The 9,385-nt window shown below is 43.0% G+C and overlaps 1 long non-coding RNA gene across 1 annotated transcript; it reads left to right on the top strand.

Moving 5' to 3' along the window:
- The first annotated feature begins 224 nt into the window (after positions 1 to 224).
- Positions 225 to 1,625, top strand: LOC133231665 (uncharacterized). The gene is made up of 2 exons (XR_009731190.1): positions 225 to 402; positions 1,445 to 1,625. It is a non-coding gene; the product is annotated as an uncharacterized LOC133231665 (long non-coding RNA).
- The last annotated feature ends 7,760 nt before the right edge of the window (positions 1,626 to 9,385 follow it).

Raw genomic sequence — 9,385 nt, 5'->3', positions numbered from 1 at the left:
TTGAATGAAGCAGAATCTAAATGCATAAGAATTAGGGCCTCACAGAATGGAGGTCATAATACAGGGCTGCCAGCTGCCCCCACCCTGGACCTGCAGGCGTCCTGGCTCTCGGCGTTTGGAAGGGTTGCTATGTTATGGCTGATATGAGCACTGAGTGTTCACTATGTCATAGGTGCCCTGGCTACGTTATCTTGTTCAGTCTTACAGCAACCCCATGATATAGGACCATTAGAGTCAAAGAACCTTGATTCGAAGGAGGCAGTGATGCTGGAGTCTGTGCTCTTAATCAAGGCCACTGAGGGGGCTGCCCAGCTGGGGTGACTCAGGCACAATTTGCATAGACTGCCGTATGAACAGCGCCCCCTGGAGGTGTCCAGTGCCATAGCCCTGGCCTTCTACTAAGTAAGAGCTTAAGGAAAATGCTTCCGACCTATCTGATAGGCTTAGGAGGGTAGGCACGTGACCCACTGAGGGGCTTTTCTGGTCTGGATTTATAGGAATTTCTTAGGGTCTTAGTGCTTCAGGTTCTACAAGCCTATTGGCGTGGAAGCCCTCCCACCTGTATACACATTTCTTTAGGAAGGGAGAGCCCAGCGTGGGCCCCGTGTGCTGACACCGACCATGTCAGGGCATGAACTCGGCCGCGGTTGGCGGCTCCCCACCTTGGTCAATGCAGACGTATTGAGCAGTATATTACGAGTGTGTCTCACTCCGATGATGTGTTATGGATAAGTCATTAAGGAGGCAGCTCACCGCGGTGATGTATTGGTATAATAGATCATCAGAGTGAAGTCTTCTGCCGACATACGGGCTGGCTCAAAGGGTGGTGGCATTCAGGGAAGAATTAACCCAGCAGCAGGTCTGGCTTAATTACAGGATAAAAGGTTTGTGAATGATGGGCTGAAGTCTGCAGCACCAGCATTTTGATTCTTGATGTAAAAGTATAATTGGGCTTCCTGAGAGAATTTTTGATTATTTCCAAACAGCTTTATCACAACAGCACAACTTTCCACGTGGCTACAGGGGGGCACTTCTTGGGGGGAGATCCCCAGGTCCTCTCCCCATCTGAGTTATGGTCATACTTTTGATTCGTGGGCCGCAGAATGAGTTAAGGGGAGATAAAATCCAAGCAGCCTGCCTTTAAGGCCTTCAGAATGATGTCCTTAGCAACCAGACCATTGGAATTGACTGATTTATTCAAATCACCGTTAACCAAGGCAGTGGTTCTCAACTCAATCTGTGGGCATGTGTGGAGAAAAGCGGGCAGTCTGGCGAGCATGTGTGTGCATGTGTCTGAGGACATTAGCATCTCAGGGATAATAATAATAATCATGTTTATCGGACACTTAGCATTGTGCCAAGGGCTTTGCATGTATTATTTAATCTCATTTAATCCCTACGACAACATTGTGAGACAGGCATTCTTCTTCTTCTCATTTTCCAGATGAGGAAACCAGCCAAGGTTGCACAGCTGCTCTCGGGCAGGGCCTGATGCTGCAGGCGACTCTAACCGTCTCCCCTCCCACCTCCAGGCCGACCAACCCCCTTCCTTTGAGGACCCTACATCAGCGCTCTGTGGACAGGAGACCTCAGTGAGTGCAATTCAAGATGTGTTTGTTGAAAAAGTAAGTTTTATTTTAAGACACATAAATCAAATGTCTGGTATTAGTAAGGTCTCAAATTTGGTTCAAGTTTGTTATTTCTTGAAAAGCTCGTAGTTGGAGAGACTTCCTAGCAATGGTGGGTGAAACTGTTTAGCCCAATTCTCCCACTGGAGAAACCATAAAAGCTACATAGGGACTTCCTTCATGGTCCAGTGGTTAAGAATCTGCCTTCCAATGCGGGGGATGTGGGTTTGATCCCTGGTGTGGGAACTAAGATCCCACATGCCTGGGGCAACTGAGCCCATGTGCCACGGCTACTGAGCCTGCGCGTTCTGGAGCCCGTGCAACACAATGAGATAGCCCTTGCACTGCAACGAAGATTCAGTGCAGCCAAAAAAAAACTGCCTAAAACATTGTTTGAAATTTTCTTAGATAAAATTAAGTTCCTGACAGGAGACTAAGAACGACTAGGTCAACAGAGACAGAAGAATAGGAACCAGAGAGGTCAGTGGTAGACCAGGAACAAGAGAGGTGAATAAGCAGAGACAGCTTGGCCCTGAGGGTTACTGATGCTTACAATCCTGTAGCTCCCGGAAGAGAGAGCAATGGAAGCTGGAAGGCAGCCCTCTCTGCAGCCCCAGGGGACCCCCAGGGCTACCTGCTCGGGAGAGGTGATCTCAGGGTGGAGCAGCCTTCAAGCAGAATTACAACCCAGGTTCCAATTACCCAGATTGTCCAGGTCCAGGAAATCGCAGCCTCGAACGTGCTTTAAGGTGGGTCCAGACTGGAATGGCTCCACATTACAGAAGCAGATCTCTGGACACTGGGCCACATATTATTCCTATAAATCATTTTTAAAATACTGGACTGTGGTTGATGAGAACCAGGCACACAAGGAAACCCAACTCCATGAGTGAGAACCAGCAAAAACAGCCAGCAGAAACAGATCTATAAAGACTTTGGATCTTGAAACCATCAGATTACTGAAAATAAATGAATTTTCTTCCTTATTACATTTAAGTAAATAAAAGATAAGCTTTAAGATACCTTCAGAGAACAGACAACAATAAAAGAGAAGTTGTTCTATAAACCTGCATCTTTGGAAACACCTCATAAAGTAACTGTGTGAGCTCCTTTACTCATAGAACTACCTGTTAGATCCATGGGAAAGAACGAGAAGACAGAGCTGCCAAGTGAACTATGAAAACCTAACGGTGAATCTTTCTTTATCTTAGGTATTGGCATAACCCAACGATCGGTACTGTTCTAGGGCGTGACGGCTTAGGAGTGAATATGATTTGAACTTAATACATTTTTAGGGGCTTCGCAAATGGCGCAGTGGTAAAGAATCTGCCTGTCAAAGCAGGAGATGCAAGAGACGTGGGCTTGATTCCTGGGTCAGGAAGATCCCCTGGAGTAGGCAATGGCAACCCACTCTAGTATCCTTGCTTGGAGAATTCCACGGACAGAGGAGCCTAGCAGGCTACGGTCCAGGGGTCACAAAGAGTTGAACACGACTGGGCGACTGAGTGCACACACACGCATTTTTAGAGGGTGTCAAATTCAGAACCAGGCGGATCCATCTCCTGCCCCTAAACACGGTCCTAAAGTAAACTGCTTGAGGAGATTGGATCCTGAAGATTACAGGTGGGGGATTTTGAAGTGTGCTCTGTCCCACTGGAAATCAAAGAAGCCCAGCTAAAAGAACTGTGAACTGACTGACAAGGCAGCTGTGGATTGAGCAAAACTTTTTGAAAGGGCTATCTTTTCTGGAAGATTATGACTTTGGAGGAACTAAGGTGATTGGCAGTTCAAAGAATCAGAACATGTAAAATTCTTAAAAATTTATTGACTTATGTAATTTTGCCTGTATTACACATAATTAAAAAACCCTTTGTGCAGAAAAAAGAGAAGTTGTTATAGGACAAATACACCAGCTGTCTATCCACCGTTCTCCTATCCCATTCCACCCTCAACCCATGTTGGCCCCCATAAAGAAGAAATTCTGGGCAGCAGAATTCAATATGGAAATCTCACTTAGCTTGGTATCAGAAAACCTAAAAAAGACATTGTTCTATTCTCAGTAAGTTTGTCCTCAAAAAAGAATGTCAAATGTAGAACTTCCTTTGTCTCTTATTTGTGACTCAAAAAATATAATTTGAATTTTCATTAATTTGGAAGTAAGAAATACTTATAGACAAATTGACTGAAAAATCTGGAAAATAGATAACCGACAATATCCCACACCCCTGTCTTGCAAATAAAAGGGTTATACCGCTTCACATTTTTAAATTGTCATAGAAAATATACTGTTACATTTGATATGTAAGTGTTAAAAAATGTAAGTGGCTATGATGCTATGACATTTATATGTCATTGCTAAAAACCCATAAGATATCAGAGTATTGCATCATAGTTAAAAACATGGCTCTACCTTGGACAGACTGCATTGGGGTTTCAGCTCTGACACAACATTTTGTAACTGTGGGCAAGTTACTTTATTTCTCAGAGCCTCAATTTGCTCATCTGCAAAATGGGGATAATAGTAGCACTGTATCTGCTTCAAAGGGTTGAAAGAGTCAAAAGAGATCCTGGGTGGAAAGAGCTTTGCACTCTGCTGACCCAGGAAACTTGCCAATGTGACTTTAACTTCCTAGAATAGCATTACCTATCCAGGTGAAGCTGGCATTTGCATTTTGCTTGCATTTAAATCCAAGAAGGCTTTACGTAAAGAGATGGATTGCCTATGTGTAACTAGTCAGAAAAACTCTCTTACCATGAAAAGTTGATGAGACTTAAGTCCTGGGGCCCATCTAAGGGCTGCTCAGACTTGGCTGTTTACAGAGAACCTTTTGATAAAGAAGCTACTTATTCTGGCCTCTAAAATCAAGGCCATCTCCTTGTGAAGGGTAGAAATCCAGGTGAGATAAGATTGATAATCCTGCATTGCAGAAATTTATTAAAGATGTCTAGATTAAAAATGGAGTTGTCAGTCAGTCAATCAGCCCATATTCTACCTTTTTCTTTGTCATTTACTAAAAATATTCCTGTATGGCAGAGTCCCCTGCAGACATCCTAAATGCTAATCTCCCTTCCCTTCCCTTTTGAAGGACAAGCTTGGTTGTGTTCCTTAACAGAGGTCCCTGGATTTGACCTTGTCTTGATGAAGATTTTACTACTACTATTTAAATTTTTCCTGAATCATATGATTTCAAATAAGGAGGAAAGGCACAAGAGTGGAAGTCACCAATGAAGTATGGCTTAGGCTGCACTCTCCTTTTTTGGATAATTTCCTGAAATCCCAGTGAAAGGGAACAGGATGCAAACAACTAATGTGAAAATTGATCCAAGGATTAACTATTGATCAGTAGGTTGCTGTGAAACTGTCGGAGTTCCTTATGTCAAAGAACCAAGTCAGCATCATTTCAGTTTTGCAATATCTCAGCCAGAACTTGGGGGATGTCTTAGGTTGGGTCTCCTGGAAGCAGACTCTGAGATGGAGAGCTGCAAGCAAAATTTTAGTTAGGAGCATTTTCAGGAGATATACCTGTAAGGGGGCAAGGGAGGCTGGACTCCCCACCAGTGTGGTTGCCTCAGAGTCTCAGCTAATTGTCTGGGGAGCTCTGTGAATGAGATGGCTCTTCAATGTTGTTCCTGGGCGAGAAGGCTGGGCCTTTGCTCTCCTCTATCAGCCAGTCACTGGCCGGGGCCATCCCAGGGAGAGGATGTACCTTGGGTAAAGAAATTTCCAATGAGGGATGAAGCTCTGAGCCACAAGCAGTCCATACAGTAGCTGGGAATGGGTGGGTGGCCCTGAAGATCGGATTTTGGTGGACAGTATCCATGACAGATTAACCTTTGAGCTTCTCAGACTCACTTGCTTCTCATAGTAAGTCTGACCTATCTCTGATGGTTTCTCTAGGATTGCAGATTGTTTCCAAGGGAAACAGACAAGAAAAGGGCTAATGGAATGAAGGGCAGCCCCTGCTACTGCTTTTGAGTTCAAGACTCTGATACTCAAATACCCAACTCTCCACCACCTGTACTACATTCTTCTTACCCTTGGCTGGCATCTTTGCTGGTCTAAGTGGCTTGTTTGGGGTGATGACCCAGACTCTCATTCCGGGGGATTCTGAGGTGTTTTGTTTACCATGCTGTTTTCATGCCTTGGCTGCTGTACTTAGCCATTTACTATTAAACCTGGGTATGATAACACCAAGAATGCCCCAGTGGAACATCCGGGTGTCAAGTGTATTCTTCTTCACCTTTGCTGAGAACCAGCAGCTGTGGTTCACACTAACGTAAACTAGGCTGATCTACATGTGAACTTGGCTCGGTTTTTCTCCTCCTTTGTCAGCTGGCCATGCAGGACCCCTGTGCAGGCATAGGTTTGGGGCTGGGGCAACACTGGTGTATAACATGGGATCTGAGTTACCTATTCCTGCAGCTCACTTGCGCTGATCCTGAATGTACCACTTTTATCTTACGACGGATAACTTTTGGGCCTGCCTGCCCCCGTGACTGGGTAGATCTGACGAAACCAGGCTCTTGAGGGGTAGCTCTGGTTGCCTGTCTGATCACTTGGTGTCACTTGGTCAGTCCTTGCTCTCCCAGGTTCGGTAGCATCTGGGAGCTGCTTTTACGTTTGCCTGTAGTTCTTCTTGCAGATGGCCTGTCTTGCTTCAGAACCAAGGGGGTCTATAATATTATTCTCTTCCTGGGGCTTGCCTGAAACTCCATGTGGCATCTTTTCCTACCACAGATCCTGCAGTTCCAGGGAGCCTGCTGGGTCATAAAAGAACAAGAAGCAGAGTTGCCTGAACCTGATTGGAGCCATTTCCTGCCCTGGTTCCCACTCCAAGCTGGCAGACTTCCATGACAGCAAGGGCTGTGGTACCACCAGAATCTTCCAAACATCTGCTTCTTGATTGGTGGTGGGAGCAGAGGCTCTGGTGCTGGGACCGTGCTTCAGGGACAAGGAGGTGGGGCTCCACATTCCTGCCTCTGCCAGTCCTTGGCCCTGGAAGGGATGTAATTTTGAGCAAGGCAGTTCCCTGTGGCCAGAGAAATTCCCAGCGAGGGAGCCAGCTTTGAGCCCTCATCAGCTGATAGCCCCTGTCACAGGGATGTGTGCTGAGGGAGTCTGGGCACTGGACTACAGTATCCACTACAGGGATCTTCCAGGGCTGAAACCAGGGTGAGGAAAGTGAGGTACAGAGGACCCAAATTTAAGGAGTTACTCTCAAGGTCACACAAGTGCAGATTTTGCACTAGTCATAGACTGTCAAACAGTCTTGAACATCTAGTATCAGTAAGTGGTGAAGATTTCAGGTCGATCAGAATAAACTTCCCAGGCACCATGAAGTCAGCCGCTTTCTGGAAATGGTGGAACCATGGACAACAATTCTAGAATACTTCCTTTCTAATTCTCAGCACAGGACAGGAAGGGTGAACACAAGGAGAAAATGTTATTTGTAATTACTGCTAAAAAATTTCAAAGCACCTTTTCAACGTGCCAATTATTCTATGACTTTGTCTAAGCCCAGTGTCATAATCCTGGGATTTCTGCATTATGGAAATGAAGTCAAAGCAGGGAAGAATAGAATGTTCCTGTTTCCTTCTGTAATTATGGCATTGAAGACATTGTCCAATCCTGACCCACAGGCCAACTTCAGTAGGTGGGACCACTCACCTGCGAGAGGGAGCAGATTATAGAATGACCACAACATGCCAAGAGAACAAGAGCTGGTTGGAAGGCCAGAGAAACACATAATTCATATGCAAGTAGAAATCAGAGTTGAAGCCCAATAGAAAAGAACAAGAGTTGGATACAGAGCAGGTTGAGTGGAGAAGGACATGGGTGTGGGGCAGGATTATTCTTGGTACTGATACTGAGCTAGATTTCAGCCCTGGCATCCTGGGAATGTGTGGGCATCCACTGATAATTTTTGCTTTTCTCTTTTACCAAAAGTGTCTTGGACCATCCTTCCCAACGATATAGTTGAGGCAACTAATCAGATCAAATAGTCATTCTTATTCTTAACAACTTGAAAATAAAGTTCATCAGGAAGAATCAATGCATGAAGGTAGTCAATAAAATTTAAAATATCAGAATGTGAGATATCTCCTAGCTATCACATGTATTATAAGGCAACAATAATTAAAACAGCATGATACAGGTATACATAGGCAATTAGACCAGGGAAGTGCAACAGATTTCAGAAAAACAACTTGCGTTTGTGTCGTTATTAAGTAAATGGCAAAGATAGCATTGCACATCAATGAGAAAAGGAAGGATTATTAAATATTGTTAGGAGTAGGTTGTGAATTTCAGAGAAAACTTAAATTTATTTCTCTATCTGGTACCACAACCCAAATAAGCCCCACATAAATTAAAACTCTAAAAATAAAACTTCAAACTGTTAAAGTACTAGAAGAAAAGAAAATATAGGGCCTTTTTGAACATGACATGAAATACAGCAGACAAAAGGGAAAGAGCAACAGTTCTGACTACACAGAAGAATAACAACTTTTGTAAGGTGAAAAATACCACAAACAAAAGCTAAAGAATGGAAAAAATGTTTTAAAAACATGTACTAGACAAATGGTTAACGTCTACCATATACAAAGAGCTGCTACAAGTCAGTAAGAAAGAGGAATACTGTGGACAAATGAGCAAGCTCTGCAAACTGGCAATTCACAGAAGAAGGAATGCATGTGGCACATAAGAAATGCACAACCTCAGCAACAAAGAAGGCATCATAAAGCAAAATAAGGTCTATTTTCCCTGTCAGAATTGGCACAAGTTAACCAGATCGCTAGTACTCTATGCTAGCAATATAGGACAAGATAAAAAACATGCATGGTTGAAAGTGAAACGTACTAAAACTCAGCCCCTCCCACAGTAAACGTGGAAGTGCTGTGTCTCTTCAATAACCTATTTTCATTTCTTTTGGATAAGTACTCAGAGGTGGGATTGCTAGATCTTATGTTAGTTCTACTTTTGATTTTTTGAGGAACCTCTATTTCCATGGTGGCTAAACGAATTCACATTCCTACCAACATTGTACGAGGGTTCCCTTTTCCCTACATCTTGTCAACAATTACTATTTTTTGTCTTCTTGATGATAGCCGTTCTTACAGGTGTGAGGTGATAGTGTAGCTTTGACTTGTATTTTGTTTTGCTGAGTTTTATGAGTTCTTTATAGATTTTGGATATTAGCCCCTTATGTGATACTTGGCTTGCAAAATATTCCCCCCATTCTGTAGGTCGCCTTTTTTCTTTGCTGATCATTTCTTTTGATGCACATATGCTCTTACATTTGATATAGTCTTAGCTGTTGATTTTTGCTGATATAACATTTTTAAAGAAGCATTTGGCAGTGTCAGTTAAATTGAAATACATTTGCCCTTTGAATCAGAAATTATACTTTTAGAAATTTATCATACAGAAATCTTCCTTCAAGAGAGACAAGATATATGCCTGAGTAGGTTCACTTAGCTTCCTTATAGAAAAACACTGCAAATAATCTTTCACGATAAGAGAAGTTAGATAAATTATGGAATATCCATATACTGGAAAACTACTAGAAAGAATAGGGCTGATCTATGTTGTGCAGATTTGGAGTAATGTCCACAACAAGTCGTTAGTTACAGGAAAAAGCAAATTGAAAATTATTACATAAAGTATGAGTCTATTTTTTAAATAGTTAAAAAGTAAAAGAATAATTTCAAATTTAAGTTATTATTGTAGAAATTTTCAAGCACACACAAAAAAAGAG

This window comes from Bos javanicus, chromosome 19 (assembly GCF_032452875.1).
Source record: "Bos javanicus breed banteng chromosome 19, ARS-OSU_banteng_1.0, whole genome shotgun sequence".
NCBI classification, from domain to species: Eukaryota; Metazoa; Chordata; class Mammalia; order Artiodactyla; family Bovidae; genus Bos; species Bos javanicus.
The sequence above is the reverse complement of the archived record's forward strand: the minus strand, read 5'-3'. Positions and strand labels throughout refer to the sequence as shown.